The following is a 16947-nucleotide window of genomic DNA, read 5'->3' as shown; positions in this document are numbered from 1 at the left end:
AAACATAGATTGAGTCGGTATCTTCTCAAAGAAAAAAATCATTTCATATCGGAAAAGTAAAATTACATTTTTGAAATTCGCTATGTTATGTTTCACTGCATTTCTCCCCTTATCATAAGAAACTTTACCGTTAGAAAAAGGTTAAATTAAATATTATTTAAAATACAAATATTCTAAATTCTTAATTATTATATCTAATTCAAATTTAAGAAGTAATCACTTAAAGTTATCGGAAAATTTTAAATACAGAAAATCATCGATTTAACGGACTAATTGGGGGGAGAGGGGTGTCCGCTGTTGCCGAAACTCCTCAAATCGAATGTATTTTAAAAACATACAAGGTACAGGATTTAAACATTACTATAATGTATAAATACAAATAAAATATGATTATAATGTGTAATGTGTATTGAGTAATTTATACTCGTTGATCCATCCTCTATTTAACGAGCAGAAATTTTTTCCTTTAAATCGTGGGTTTACTGTAAACTTATTTAAAATGTCCATAGTTAATTAAATTTTGCATAAACGGCCAATAAAAACACGCAATCAACATATAATCCTATGTTATTAACATAGAAATAAAATATTTGAGCAATCGATGTAAAAAAGAGAAATGGGAACACACTAAGTATAAACTTTAGTGTATAAAATACTTGTCTAACAAAAGAAAACATTCCAAGAAGCAAACAGAAAAATAAAATACAAAAAAATTTATTTAGCCCCGGGAGATCCAAACCTAAGTTCTTAGTTAAATGCTCTAACGTTCTAAGCTACAGGAAGATACTCGGCATCTCTTCTAATGAGATTCTTAATATTATCCTAGGGTAAGGTTAAAAATCCCATTAGAACACAATGTGAATTCCTGTAGGGAGTAATCCTACCGAAAGCGTTCGGGTCCTTTCGAGACTAGAATACTTTTTGTCTTAGTCTTAATTTCTTTGTTTGGATAAACGTAAGATTTGTATTTTAATATTATTTGTTTATTATTAACATTAAGCACTCGTTTAGTACAAGAAAGAGGAAAGGATTTACAAGCCATTATAAACTATTTTTAATCTCGCATAATGGGTTCACATAAAGTATCACTCGGCTATTAGTGATCTTTCTAATCTTTTTACTCCAAACAGCAATCTTTTAAAATACTTTCAAAAGTATATATTAAAAAATAAATTAATTTATCTATTAAAAAATTAAAATTTTAATTAATCATTTTACAATGCGATTAAAATATCTTGATACAGTTCGTTGTTAATAATAATTATAAATATCACAATAATGTAATAATAAATAAATGATTAAATTATAAAAAATAAAATTTAGAATAACCACGGTATATTTTTTTAAAAAATCGTATATGTTTCACATAAAAGACTATAATTAAAAATATCGTGTTTGCCGACGTATAAGACGCACCCCGGTTTCGGACGGTATTTTTCGGGAAAAAGTGCATCGTATACGCCGGCAAATTCGGTAATCTTATGTGTGTTACATTAATCGAAGGATAATATTGAGGTCATGCACTATTGTTGCCTGAGAAACTTCTAGTTAAGTCGAGAATGCGTTGTTATAAGAGACAAGCTTGAAAGGAAATCGAAGGAGTAGTAAATTTATTTTAAATACAATATTAAAAATCCGAACTACACAAAATATACAAATTTAAAATAACGCTCTGAACAATTTAAGTCGAAACTAATGCAAATAAATAGCGAGGGATAAAGAGCAACGTAGTGTTGAATTTGGAATTTGTACTCTTTTTTTTTAATTTACTAGAAGACGAATTTATGTATTATATAGCCTACTTTACTGTTTTATAGATCTTAGTAATAATTGATTTGTCTACGGAACGATAACGATAAAATAAATACATAGTAGTGGAGATGAACTTTGACCTTTTCTGTTAATTATTTATGAACTTCAAACAGTCTTGTTATATATATATATATATATATATATAGAGAGAGAGAGAGAGAGAGAGAGAACTAAAATTAGATAAAAATACAGTAATTATATAAATGAATTAGGTGGGGACAAAAAATATACCTAACACTTCATCAACTAAATAATGTAAGTGGTAAGCATTTAGTACTATTAATTTATTATTATATTCGTTAAAAACAGTAAAACAGTTTTACTCAGATACAAAGAATAAATAAATATAAATTTGAAATCCGATTCAATTTTACATTTATATATGAAAAACCATTCTGTATGATTCGTCACAAATTCTAGAATAGTGAATTGTTCTAATTTAATAAATTTCTTAAAATAAAGATTTTTACTTGGTTTTAAACAATTTATTTCTAATTCTCTCATTATTATGTAGTTTTAATACAATATTAACTACATAATACAGTAATATTATGTATACAATAAAATAGTACAATAGTACTATATAATACTTAATATAATAGTAACTGCACAAACTTCAATAGTATGAAAATTGTAATTATTAGATTCATATAATTTTTAATAACAGATTTCAAAATATCCGTGCATAAATTATAAATTTAACTTTTAAAATCGTTACATCAAATCGAAAATTTTACAATTATCTTGTCGTGTAAAGATTCACTCAATAATAAAATTGCATTATTTCCTTTCTCGTTTACTTGTTCGCGTTCAAATTGTATTTTCGTTTATTTTCTTTATTTTCTTTATGCATTTAAAGTAACGAAAATGAGTTTATATTGTTTTTAAATTCAAATTGTATCGTATTTTTGGCATAAAAAATTTCATTTTGATATATTGAATGTTTTTTTGTTTTTCTTCTGATTAAATGAACATTGTCTAGAATCATGCGCCTTGGTACGTAAGATAAAAATGAAACAGAAGATAATCTGTAAATGTGATTACAAATTTTCGAATATGACCGCATTTAACTGTCTTGAATACCCTCAAAACATAATTACGTGTTTTCTATTCATTGAAATTTATTCAGGTATTTGTTTTCATTTGTTTTAAAATAAATACTATGAAATAAAGAAATTCTTTGTCATTATAAATTGTAATTAAAAATTTAAGAACATTTTATTGTGAAATTCTAATTTTATTATTTTAAAATAAAGTTTGTTTAATTTCTTAAAGAGGGCATTTGTATTATTCGAACTTTTGATATAAATTTAAAAAATTGTGTATATATGTGTTTATATATATAGATGTAATGGAAAAATTCTTCGGAACGAAGCTATGTTCTGTTAAAAAATCCTGTTCAAAACGGAAAACTGCCAAACCGGAAAAAATATTCTGTACCGTGCAATTCCAGTTTACACAGGTTTTATTGTAGCTTGGTACAAGTGTCAATGTCAATGTTTATCGTGTTGCACCAATATCAACATTGGCTTTTCTTGCATAAAAAATTATTTTTTAAAATATTGGCATAGGCATTGGTGGAGGCATTCCTATTTAAATTTTGACATTGNACTTTCGTCCAAAACTAAAGAGCTCAAAAATTGATCTGAGCTTTATATGTGAAGTTGCGATTTCCAACAAGCTCACGAATTTCCCAAACATCCTTCAATGGGTGCCTCTATTAACCCAACTCTTGAATAAAAATGTTTAATTGAATATATTATTTTTATTATTTGCTACAGCTAAACACCATTCTAATAAATTGGATGGATAAAAATGTAAATTTTAAAATTTATATTTCAAATATTTTTGCTATAAAATTTACTTTTAATTTTCACTATTCGAGTAACTTAAGTCGCATATTAAATATCGATATAATATACGGCGCAGAAAAGAAATTAAAATGCGAATATCTTTGAATAATCTGTAAGGCTACTTGCTTTTGCATGGAAAGTATTGGGATGCCTACAAGCAATAACCAAATCTCTAGAATATTATTCACATTCAGAATATTAGAACGATATTAGCTTTTGAACATAAATGATTTTCATTTCACATCATTCCAGCAAATATCCATTTGCATAACTAGAGAATTGCCGAGATGAAAGTGCAAGTAATCGCCAATTCAGCTATTAAAATTAAATAAAGGAATATTTGCAGGAGAATAGTTTCACTTTTAAAAGATAACAGATAAATTTCTTTTTTAAAATTGAAAATTTAAAGTTTATTCTGTCAATAGATTAACTGTTAATCATACTGACTGATAGATGCTATGGCTATTAATTTTAATTATTTATTCAAATTTTATTCTTAGAAGAAGAGCAAGAGGATCAGAATCATCTAGAAAATTTTATTATCCGGTTGGAAAGTAAGAAAATTGAAACAATATAATGTTAAATCCATCATCTGTGAAGATTTCTTTTTTTTATTGTAATTCGATCTGTCGGATAACCACAGCTCTTCGAATAATCATAAAAATCATCATTCTCCACGCCAGTGTCATATTTAACTTAATACAGTATAAATTATTAATGATTGCGGACTTATGCGCCCGTTTGCATTTATTACTTTTAAATTTTAAAACGTTTTTCTTAAAATTATACTTTTATAATTAAGTGTAATATTATATTATACTAGAAATTTCCCCGTCAAGCATGACGGAATAATTTTTATCAAAAAGTAGAGATTGAAGAATTAAGAAGAGTAGAGATTTCAAGAAAGTCAAGAAGAGTTGCTATTTATACAAATTAAGTAGTTTATACTCGAGCTTGACGATGTGATGCTGTTTCTGCAGCCTTCGACAAAGCCATTCCATTCAGGGCCGTGCGGTAGATTTTCTAAGTATGATGCAAGTCTTCGAAATGCCGCCCCTTATATGTTTTTTATGCCGCCCCCTCACGGTGCCGCCTGATGCGGCCGCATCTCTGCACCATAGCACGGCACGGCCCTGATTCCATACTTGTTCGATGTTGCTAAAGTCGAACTTCACGGTTTTCTGGAGTCTCGGTTGTTCTTATTCTTTTAGATCTAAAATTTACCTAGCCAATTTTACTCTTATGCTTTCGCCAAGGCATTCCCCACCCCGACAAAATAGGAGTCTTTTTAATTCCACGTTGATAAAACAAAGATGAATTGTTAGATCGTTACTTCCGATTGGATTGGATAATAGAACGTCACGTGGTCTCTATGGAAAAAATTTTTTAAAAATTTGTTATAGAAGTGACACGATGAGGCTATCATTTTTAAAGTTTAAATTGTAAATTTAATGAAGTAAGTTTAAAATACGCCATTTGCCAAAATATTTAAAAATGCAATTTAAGGGAAATTTCCTTGTCAAGCACAAACGTCATGTGGTCACTGCAACGTAAGTGCGATCACTGACGCGAAATCGATAAAACGTTTACTCTATAGCTAATATTTCCGTAAAATAAAACATAAAACGAATACTGTATAACCAAAATTTCATCTGGATTAGACAAAACTTGCAGGAGTTGTAAGGAATTCACACACAGACGACGGCTTTTATATTAGTATAAATAATTGCTATATTATATACAGTATATATTATAGGCTATATTATACTATATAGTGTATACTATATATTACATTATACTAATATAATATATTATATTTTAATAGCCATGTTTTCGCCTAATATGCAAATAATTTTTATTAAATGTCACTACGGACTGTCAGATTCGGATACGTATCGTAAAAGATGTTTAATAGACACGCAAAAACTTTCATAATGTAAACTTTTTATTACCTTCATTGTATAGTTATGTAGATAATTAACGTTTTTTTCTTGCGTTATTTTATAACATTAATATTGACACTACATTAAAAGTTGTCAAATTTTTTTAGATTTAGCAGATATTAACTAAAATATCGGCACTTTTATATTATTTTTACTGCTTTCGTTACAATTTTCAAGGTTGTAAATATATTTCAATTGATCATTAGCATTTTTATGGTGGAAAGAAATACAAATTTCGATATTTATCGATCTAGAAATGTATTTTTATCAAGTAACACGAAAGAGAATTGGTAAGATGACGTCCGCAAGTTTGGGATAAAAATAGCATATTGGAAAAAATGATTGTTAATTACAATTGTAAAGTAGAAGAAATTCGTATAGGCCTATTACATTTTCAATTAATTTACAATTCTATTATTATAAATTTTGCTTCTAGAAAATATTTCCTACACTGGAAGAGAATGTAGTTTATCACGAAAGCACTTTTCGGATTGAATTACCTCCGAAATATAATGTTTTTCTAACGTACGACAGTCTGACGTATTTTCCAATATCCGAAAGAAAATGTTATCTTAACAGTCTTTTTTCGATGCCGTATTTTATGGCATAAAAGATGCAACTTTCGTCCAAAACTAAAGAGCTCAAAAATTGATCTGAGCTTTATATGTGAAGTTGCGATTTCCAACAAGCTCACGAATTTCCCAAACATCCTTCAATGGGTGCCTCTATTAACCCAACTCTTGAATAAAAATGTTTAATTGAATATATTATTTTTATTATTTGCTACAGCTAAACACCTTTTGCATGTATTAATGTAGAATATTTTTAGGTGGTAAATTTTAACTACATTTTTAAAACCAGAATACAGTAAAAAAAATTTGGAGCCGAATGACACGGGATGGCTTAATTTCTTAAATATTCTCTGCTTGAAAGGGGTGCTTCTTATACGCCGTAAAATACGGTATGTAAAATTTTGAGAATTTATGTAACTACATTCTGCATTTAATGAAAGAAAAAATTGTGAAAACTGAGTAAAGAACATTCTTTGGTTGATAGAATGATCATCAGCAATTCCGACTTCACTTTTTAATATTACCTTTAAAAAAACGTAATAGTGGTTTATTAGAATTCTATCCCCATACGCCATCATCATCATATTTTCGAGAAATTTATTGCTTTCGAATACGAAACTATGCATTTTGGAATATGCTATTCCACATACATAGTTGCACCAATATCAGCATTGGCTTTTCTGACATATTTGATTGATTGAATCATTTGAAACATTCAATGTTAACCGCCTGATTATTATTGGCTCAATAGCCTTGCGCTGATAAACTTTCCTACTAGGTGACGAACCAATATCGAATCTTCTTACAAACTCAGTATTTTCTATGGAAGGTTTCAAGTCGGAATATAGAACGTAATCTGTCAGATTTATGTTACATAAATCTGACAGATTGTTTTGGATATTTTCCAACTGACCCTGATATTCGTGGGATATACACAGTAAACAACACGAAGAAGAAAGAAAATCGTGTTTTCTGAAATCAAAATTTCTCAGTTATTATCGTAAAATGTGGCTTTTATAAACGAATAAAATTCCAAAATTGAACAGCATAAAGTTAAACATATTGCTGAGAAAGCAGGCTGTAAACATTGCCCTAATAACATTAATTATGCAGAAAATGCGGATAAATCTTCCTTAGAAGTCACTGAATGTTTAACAATTGGCACAGAAAATTAATTTAAGAGACGATCGAATTGCAACACAAATCTATAGGATGCAAGATGACTTTTTATTTTTAAATTAGCAGTAAATAATTAAAAATAAAAAATGATTATTGTCTTAAGTAGAAATAAAAATCAAAGTAAATCATACTCTAAAACAACAGAAATATAACGATAAAATATTTAAATTACTCACGGTAAAAAGACGTTATGATTAATTATAGAACTCTTAAGTGCTAACTGATATAATAATAATGTATAAATAAAGATATATAGTTATGAAAATGTAAATTAAAAATTCTCTTGCTAGTAATTAATTGGAAATAATTCAAAAATTTCATATAAGAACAGCCTTACTTTATAACACGAGATAAATAAATACAGTATATTTTGTTTATATTTAATCTATAATATCCGTTTATCTAAATACATATAGGCCTAAATGAGGGCGTTTGTTTGTTTGTTCGCTATATATTCCTAGGCCGTTCGACCAATTGCTACGAAACTCGGCAGTTACGTTCATATACTTTTAACTTAGATAATATCTACATCTCACCCCAATACATATATTGGATTTCTGTCCACATTCTATTTGCTGATTTACACGTAGCGCCATCTATTGGCAAAAATGTAACAAAATATAATCCTTATATCATTTTTAAAAATATATATCATATTCACTTAATTACTGCGACAATGATATAGCACGAAATAGATGCACTATATCATTACTGAGATAGGTACTATATAGCACTTGCCTGCGTGGGATCGAAAGTGTTATCCTATGAAAAGTCTAAGTATTCAATTTTCATATTTAACGACTCGAGTTTTTTCATTTCTGAAAAGTACTTTCTTAATTCTAATAAGCGCCCTCCAGTAGCCGAGTGGATAAAACTACCGAACACTGGTAGTTAGTCGAGGGTTCCGGCATAGCCAAGAAAACCCAGAAAACTCCACGTTTCTTCACGTTAGTAACACCTAATAGGGTCCAGTTTCCCAAAAATGTCTTCCTGGGATGCATCCCCTCGGCAGATCGCTCATGTGTCGCGTTGCTGTAACCAAAGCAATTCTAACCAGCGATTATTTATTGTGACATCGTCACAATGCCGGGCTGCAACTTTTCGCCACAATGTTCTCAATTCTTTTAGTGGTGGTTTTCCTCTTTACACCATACTTTTCCTGTTAACAATATAGTCATGATGGTCATCTATATAACTCCGTTCAGGAGTAAATTTTGAATCGAAGTAACGTTACTTCCGTTCCAAAACGGAAGTTCGTATATAGTTAATCTGGACCTCTTGTCCTAAGCTTTCCACATCTAGTCTTGACTTTCATCTATCTAACTCAGTGTTTCTCAACGGGGGCGATATCGCCCCCATGTGGGCGTTTTTCCATGTTGAGGGGGGCGATTAGTAAGAATTTATATTTTGGGGGCGAAAAACAATTTTCTGGGCGATATAGTAAGACATTATATTAAGAATAATTAGATATGTTATTCGTTATATCGTACAATAATCAAACAAATAACATTATACTAGTCACTAGTCCGTTCAATGCAGTACGAATTTGGCGTTAGCCTTGGCCCTCGGCATCGGAATTTTGAAGTGAAGGGGCGATACTGCGTAACGGTTTCATTGAAGGGGGCGATACTACGTTGAAGGGGGCGACGATTCGTTAGAGGTTGAGAAACACTGATCTAACTCCTTTCCCGAGATTAAGGAAGGATAGAGATCGGACAGGGGGCAACAGTCGGAATTTATAGATTTACAATTTTTTCAAATTGCAGCCTAATAATTTTTGTATAAACACATTATTTATGAGAATATACTTCCCACGTAGTTTATACAATCTGCTGCAAAAATTTAAACACTTTATTATCACATAAAAGCAATTATTCTCGCATTTTTATAAGATTTTTTTATTTATACAAGTCATATGAAGTCTTTCGGACGTTAAGGTAAGCAACTTCGATCACATGCGGGGCCATCTCACAATCTTCCGACATGAATCACTTTTCAAATATTAATACTAGACCGGTATTAATTATTATATTAATTATATATTAATTAGTAGTCGTTGACCATCTTCTCTTCTGGGAGGAGGTCGACAACTACTTTTGGTCGAATTACTTCAACCCCCTTCTTCCTATCTGACCCACAGGTATGATGATATTCGAACAGGAAAATTACATAATATAAGGTTACCGGTAAGCACAAAATATGTTTTAAGTGGTTTTCGGGGTGCGAGTTTAAATATTTTTTCCCGAAATTTCATTCGTTGGCAGATCCCCATTTGATATTCGGTTGTGAATAGTACAGGTTCTTAGAGTTAACATTAAGAAAAAATACGATATCTGAAAAAATTTAAGATATCATAATTTCAATTGGTGTCTACTTGACCAATGAAATTGTGCCATTTCGTACCATCCGATAAACATCGCGATAAACGTGACAATGGTAGACCGAAATAACCAAACTCCTTTATATGGTTTTCGTCGTAATGTTTGTTATATTACAGTATTTGATTTATATAACTACGAAGGTTATCTTACGTAAGGGTTTATTACACTGTGATAAATATAACATATTTTAAAAATTCTTTCTCTACTGTACACAATTTCAAGAATTTTAAAATGTGTTAGATTGGACATTTGGTCTGAAAAACTCTTACGGAATCTAAACTTGGTAGTTATATAAATCAGATAATATAATATATTATGATAGAAGGGTTAGAAGTACGAAATAATCTAATAATGTTAATCTTTGCTATTGTTATTTTTTGCCGAGCAACGCCAGGCTCATCTGCTAGTTTAATCTATTTTTAGGAAATTCATATTCAATCGTAAGGGGCTGTCCATAAATTACCACGCTTTTCTTGAAAAATTTATTCTCCCTCCCCCATTGTCCCAGTTTGTCCAAGTTTCCCCTCCCCTCTTCGGACGTCCAACAAAACTCAACCCTCCAAAATTTTTATACATTTTATTATTCATAAAGTGGTAATCTGTATAAAATTTAATGAAAGAAAACGGACGTCCATTGAAGTTCAATCCCTACCGTCCCCTTGTCTGACTTTGTCCAACTTGTCATAATTCCCTCCCTCCCTTCTAGTATGGACGTGATTTATTGATAGTGTCTGAAATATTTGTTCATAAATAAATCATTCACTTTAAAAATGTGAATATTTAAAACATTCTCCATGTAAAAACACTCAGATGTTTAATTAAAGAATAAACCTTTGTATAAGACCGTCACTTTTTCACTAAGAAATCTATCTTATTTAGCAGAAAAATTGAACATAATTGCATAATATTCTAATATACGACGAATAATTATTTATTGTGAAATCGTCATAATGTCGGGCTGCAATTTTTAATCATATTTTTAACTTATTTAATTAAAAAATATATGCTCTACACCTCACATTAGTACATCACACTTTTTCCGTTAGTAAAGAAGTCGTGTAAAGGTCATCTATCTAACTCCTCTGGGGGAAATGTTTGAATTGAAATAACGTGACTTCCGGTTTGCATCTGACCTTCGTATACAGTTAATCGGGGCCTTCTGCTCCTAAGCTTTCCATATTTGGTCTTGAATTTCATTTATCAATATCTAATACCGTTCTCGAGATTAAGGAAAGACAGACGGACAACGGACGACAGTTGAAATTTATAGGTCTACATTTGTTTTTAAAATTGCAGCCCAATAATTATATAAATGTATAATATAATTATACCAATATTACTTTTTTATATTGCCCCTATTATTTACTAACATATAATTTACATTTTATAAGCTATAAAAAAAACTTTTCAATGCCTATATCGAAATTATTTTTAAAATATTGATTTACATTTAAGAAAAAATACGTAACGTTTAGCAATAATTTTGTTAAATTTAACTGTAAACGCAATTAAATAAAACAGTTATTATTTTTTTCGGAAAGAATTAAAAACTAACAACATTATTTATGATATTATCAAAGTAACAGTGTTAATATATCTTGTATTATATAATTAAACTTTATCTCGCCTATCGGCAATAATTAAAGAAGAATTTTGCCTAAAATGTTAGAATGTTTTTACACAGAAATTTATTTTTAATGCCGGTTTTAGACCTTCTGGCATCTGGCAATCTGTGCCATTTTATAATAACCATGGACTCTTATACATTCTTAAAAGGTAACTTTTTAGGTGCTTTGGCTGCCCCGCCCTAAATCTGACACTGAAAAATTCCTATATATTATATTTAATCAATGAAATATGAGGGAAAACGTGCCCACTAATGGATTAAAAGCACCGAACACTGTTAGATGGTCGCGGGTTCGCTCCCACCCAACGGGCTAGCCGCGTGAAATTTACCGAGATTTATTCACATGTCTAACACCTAAATAGGAGGCATTTTCACATTAAGGTCACTCCCGAGAAGCATCATCATCTCGGCAGATTGCTCGTGTGTTGCGTTGCCTTACCCCTTATCCCAAATCCAAATAGGGAATATACAAAAAGTTAAAAATAGGAAAAACTTAGGTCATTATTTCGTAAAATACAAAACAATGAACACATTAAATTTTAAAAAATAGACTTCCTCATTTTTCAAGATTTGATCAATATTTGTTGTTAATTAGAGCGTCACTTTCATATCTCTGTTTGCTTAGTTATTCATTAACGCAAAGAAGTTTGTTGTTAGATCGACTTTGCTTGTTTTGGAGTAAAAGTAGTTAGTATTGATTGAACGGAGTATAGTTTTTTTTCACACATTCGCGAGTTATTTTTACAATATAATATCCTTGAAGTAATGTTGATTCATGTGTTTGTTAAGTATATCTAGATATTTATCTATATCAAATATAATTAATTTTATGATTAATTCTAAATTATGATTAAGTAGATCTGAACGAGTTACGTGAGCAATTTTTTAAGTAGTGAGTCGAAATAAAATGCTAAAACGTTTTGACATTAACAAGAAAAAGTCGCGAGAACACTCGAACACTCTGTATAAGTAGAGTGAAAAAATATGTTTATTTATTAAAAGAGAACACAAAAACTTAAAAATTAATGCGTTCGCGTCGTTTTCAATTTCATTTTATCAACTGTAAATTATATATATATATAAATGAGGATGTTTGTTTGTTTGTTCGCCATATATTACTAGGCCGTTCGACCAATTGCTACGAAACTTAACAGTTACGTTCAAATTCTTCTAACTTAGATCATGTCATAATTCCACTGAAAATTATCGATTGGATTTTTATATATCGATTAATTTCAATTACATTTGCTGGCTTTACACGTAGCGTCATCTATTGGAAAAATTTAACAAAACAATTAACTAAATAATTCTTACAAAAAAGATATAATTTTAAATATATATATATTATATTCACTGAATTACTTGCGAAAATGATATAGCGCGAAACAGATGCGCCATTACGCCATTACTGCGACAGTTAGCATATAGCACTTGCCTGCGTAGTGTAGTAATGTTTTCTCCCTGTACATCATACCCTATACATCCTGTTATAAATAGAATTGTGCCGGCTATGTATCTAATTCCGTTCGAGGAAAAATTTTTTGAATTGAAATAACGTGACTTGGCGGTACAAATCAGAAGTTTATATATAATTAATCTGGTCCTCTTTCTCTTTTGATTTCCATCTTTTTTGACTTTTATCTTTCTAGCTCCGTTCTCGAGATTAAGGAAGGACAGAGACGGACAACAATGGGAATTTATAGGTCTACAATTTCTTTTAAAATTGCAGCCCAACAATTTTTCTATAAATGCAATATTTACGAGAACATACTTCCCACGTTGTTTATACAATATGTTACCAAAATTTAAACAATTTATCACTTTATTATCATATAAAAGAAATTATTCTATCATTTTTACAAGATGTTTTTATTTAAACAAATTTTATATGAAGTCCTTCAGACGTTAAGGTTAGCACATGGGTGGCCAACAGTTTTTGCCCCCGGGCCGAATTGGAAAGAAAACATTTTCCACGGGCCGAACCAGAGGCTGCCCTAGGAAGATTTTGAGGTGGTGTGACATCTCATTGTGGTGTCTAAATTGAGACTAAATTGTGCAGTACATTACAGATACAATTTTTTACATTATCATGCTTTATCAACATTCTACGCTGTACTTACGAGATTTGTAATGAAGGGTTAACTCTAAACGCACAGTGAGTTGTTGACCTTGTTTTTTTTAGGCGTCAGAATTTTTCATCGAGCTACTCGGACTTCAGTAGCTAATATTGAAAAATTGATCGCGGGCAACATAAATTCATTAGACGGGCCGTATGTTGGCCATGTCTGAGTTAGCAAATTCGATCACATGCGGAGCTACCACAACCTGTCTAACACGGATTACTTTTCAAATATTAATACTAGACTGATTAGTAGTCGTTGACCATTCTCTCTGCCGGGAGGTCAATGACTACTTTTGGACGAATTAACTCCAACCTCCGTCTGCAACAGTCCCTTCTTCCTATCGGACCCACCTGTATGATGACATTCGAATAGAAAAATTACACAATATAAGGTTACCGGCGAGTACAAAATATGTTTTAAGTGGTTTTCGAGGGTGCCGAGTTTAAATATTTGGTCCATTTTTTCCGAAATTTCATTCGTTAGCATATTACCGTTTGATATTCGGTTGTGAATGGTACAGTTTCTTAGAATTAACATTAGGAAAAAAATATGATATCTGAAAAAATTTAAGATATCATATTTTCAATTAGTGTCTACTTGGTCAATGAAATTGTGCCATTTCGTACCATCCGACTATCACGATAAACGTTACAATGGTAGGCCGAAATAACCAAACTCTTCATATGGTTTTTGTCTTAATATTTGTTATATTATAGAATTTGATTTATATAACTACGAAGGTTATCTTACGTAAGGGTTTATCACACCAAGTGACCAATATAACACATTTTAAAAATTCTTTATTCCTCTACTGTACACGATTTAAAGAATTTTTAAAGTGTGTTAGATTGGGCTGGGCACTTGGTGTGATAAACTCTTACGTAATATAATCTTCGTAAATATAAATCGAAAGCTATTGTATATTATAATAGAAGGGTTAGAAGTACGAAATAATCTAATACGTTATTTTTTGCCCGAGTACGCCGGACTCATCTGCTAGTTTTCTGATTTATCTCATCCCATGCGATAAATACGAGGTAAATTCCTCTGTTATCTATAAATCTATAACAATTACAATTCAGTCGACAATATAACTGGTATATAGGAAATATAATAATAATAAATAATATCCTTAATATTCACACGAGAAATGCGAGTGCATTAAGAATATTTAACATGACCTTGGAAACCTGTTCTGTTCCTTTCTTTACAGNAAAAAATCTTCCAAGTTATTTGTTAACAGGAATCGTAATTTTTTTAAAATTGAAAATATAATTTTTATGGATAAAAGTATTTTTCTTAGTTACTTAGAAATGGAGAATAAATTATAAAAAAAATTGTTATAATTTCATTTTTTTAGTGGAACGTATATTTATTGTAGAGAGAAAACAAGTACCCCACGCGCTGCTTCCTGCAAGTGACGTAAAATTCGATTGCACTTCATCTCCATCATTTCTACTCATCGTCTTTTGTTCTTTATTAAGGACATTTACGGAAATAATTTTTTTCTGATTTGATGATGAATTGCTTCGATATTTTTCGAATAGTTTGATTTTTTTCGAATATTTTAGTAAATAAATTTAACTTTAAATAAAGATATTCTTACATAATTACAATATACAATAATAAATATAAAAATTTATACTTAAAAAAGTGATATGTTAATTAGTTTTACGCTGAAAATTAAGTAAGAAAGATCGATTAAATAGTAATTATAATTAAAGTTCAAAATTCAATTTAAAACTTAATTAACAACAGAATATAATTTGAGGAGATTTTAGAAGTTATAATCCTTAACGTCAATTGGTGTGCTTAAAAAATAGAACAGGAAAATAAATGTTACTTTTAATTAGTTTCTTTTTTTAAAAAAAGGGGTCTCGTAATGGCAATTACAATCACAATACAAATTGGGAAATTCCAATTTAATTAAATATAAAAATTCTTTACAAATAAGAAGCTTAATAGAATAGTCCATCATTGTCCGGATCAATGATTTCCAAACTTTTTGACACAGCTTCTTTTTGGTTTCATTAAATCTTTCATTTGATAGAAATGCTCCCCGTTTATATTTATTATTATAGTCTTATTCGGAAAAAATCGGAAGAAATCACTTATATATAAAAACTTTACTAAGAAAACGCTTAAAACATCTTTTAAAAGCTGATAATGAATGGGTGCAGAGTGCTGAAGGATATTATAATAAAGTGCAATTAGTGTTTCGAGACTTCTGTCAAACTAGTTTTTAAAGAAAGCACAGATTCTTCTAGGTATTTAACTATAAAATTATAAAGACTTCCCTATAAGTATTCATTAGTACATTATAATATACAGTAAAAAACTCCGAAGCTGAATAAAACGGAAGTCTGTCTCAACTGAAAAAACTCTTCGAACGGAGTGATTTTATACGTTAAAAATAGAAAAAGAAAACGGTGTAAACGAAAACCTGCCAAATCGCAAAAAACATTTGGTACCATGGAATTCCGGTTTAGATAGGTTTTATCGTATATGTTTAAAACTATATAAATTTATTTTCTCATCAAAAATTTATAAAACTTATTTTTAAGTATTAGGATAATGGCGAGCTTATTAATTTGATATTTTATTTTAATGTGATAATAATGCTAAAGGTTTAACGTTTTCATATTATAAATAAATATGATTGATTTTCTTTGAATTTTGCTTGGCCTTTAAAAGTAGAACGACTGCAACTCGAGTCGGTTGACATTTTCTTTGCCACGCCTTCGATATCGAATGATAGGAAATGCTCAAGTGAAAGTTTTGTCTTTTAACTTTCGCAACATAGAAGAAGAGTTCAAGGTTTCGATCAATTCGGAAAATGAACATTCGAGGGAATATGCCTTTCTTTCATACAGCTACTATTTAATAAATTGATTTTATTGACTTTCTTATACAAATGGTAACAAGTTACCTTACGACATTTTAATAGCATTAAAGTCTTAATTCCAATAATTAAAAGGCAATTCATTTTTCTTCCAATAATTATTTTACAGAAACTGGCGTCATAATTGAGTTTGCGATTAAGGAATTAGATTTAAGAAAGGAATAAATAACGAAAGCGACAATGTTGTCATTTTATCTTCTCGGTTCCTAATATAGCAGCTGAGAGCTCGGATAGAGACCGTAAAGGACTCTTTTAATGTATCCCAGTTGCAAGGCCAAGAAATATTGATCGATCGATCGATCGTAGTGTTAGCTAGAATCGAACGTGATGTGACACGCTTTAGTTATGTCTCGCTTCGAACGTTGACAGGAAAGTCTAATCTGGTTTGATTTTAAGTAGACTTCAAAGATACTTCCGCTCTGTAGCAAAATATTTTATATAACAAATCGAAATAAATACCATTACTGTATTTCGAATCTAGACAATTTTCTACTTATATTACACGTTGCCTAATGACTTGTGTATTGCTCTAATTCTATTAAACGTTTTGTTAGC

General features: G+C 30.1%; 2 protein-coding genes across 2 annotated transcripts in view; one reads left to right on the top strand and one right to left on the bottom strand.

The window, feature by feature from the left end:
* LOC111626832 (pseudouridine-5'-phosphate glycosidase-like) overlaps positions 1-16947 on the bottom strand; it is a 175913-nt gene that overhangs the window by 30942 nt on the left and 128024 nt on the right. The gene's annotated exons all lie outside the window — the stretch shown is intronic.
* The window catches only part of LOC111626810 (tetraspanin-9-like), a 54401-nt gene that overhangs the window by 26125 nt on the left and 11329 nt on the right, over positions 1-16947 (top strand). The window lies entirely within an intron of this gene.

This window comes from Centruroides sculpturatus, unplaced genomic scaffold, assembly GCF_000671375.1.
Source record: "Centruroides sculpturatus isolate CEXI.00-Female unplaced genomic scaffold, Cexi_2.0 scaffold280, whole genome shotgun sequence".
Lineage (NCBI taxonomy): Eukaryota > Metazoa > Arthropoda > Arachnida > Scorpiones > Buthidae > Centruroides > Centruroides sculpturatus.
The sequence above is the reverse complement of the archived record's forward strand: the minus strand, read 5'-3'. Positions and strand labels throughout refer to the sequence as shown.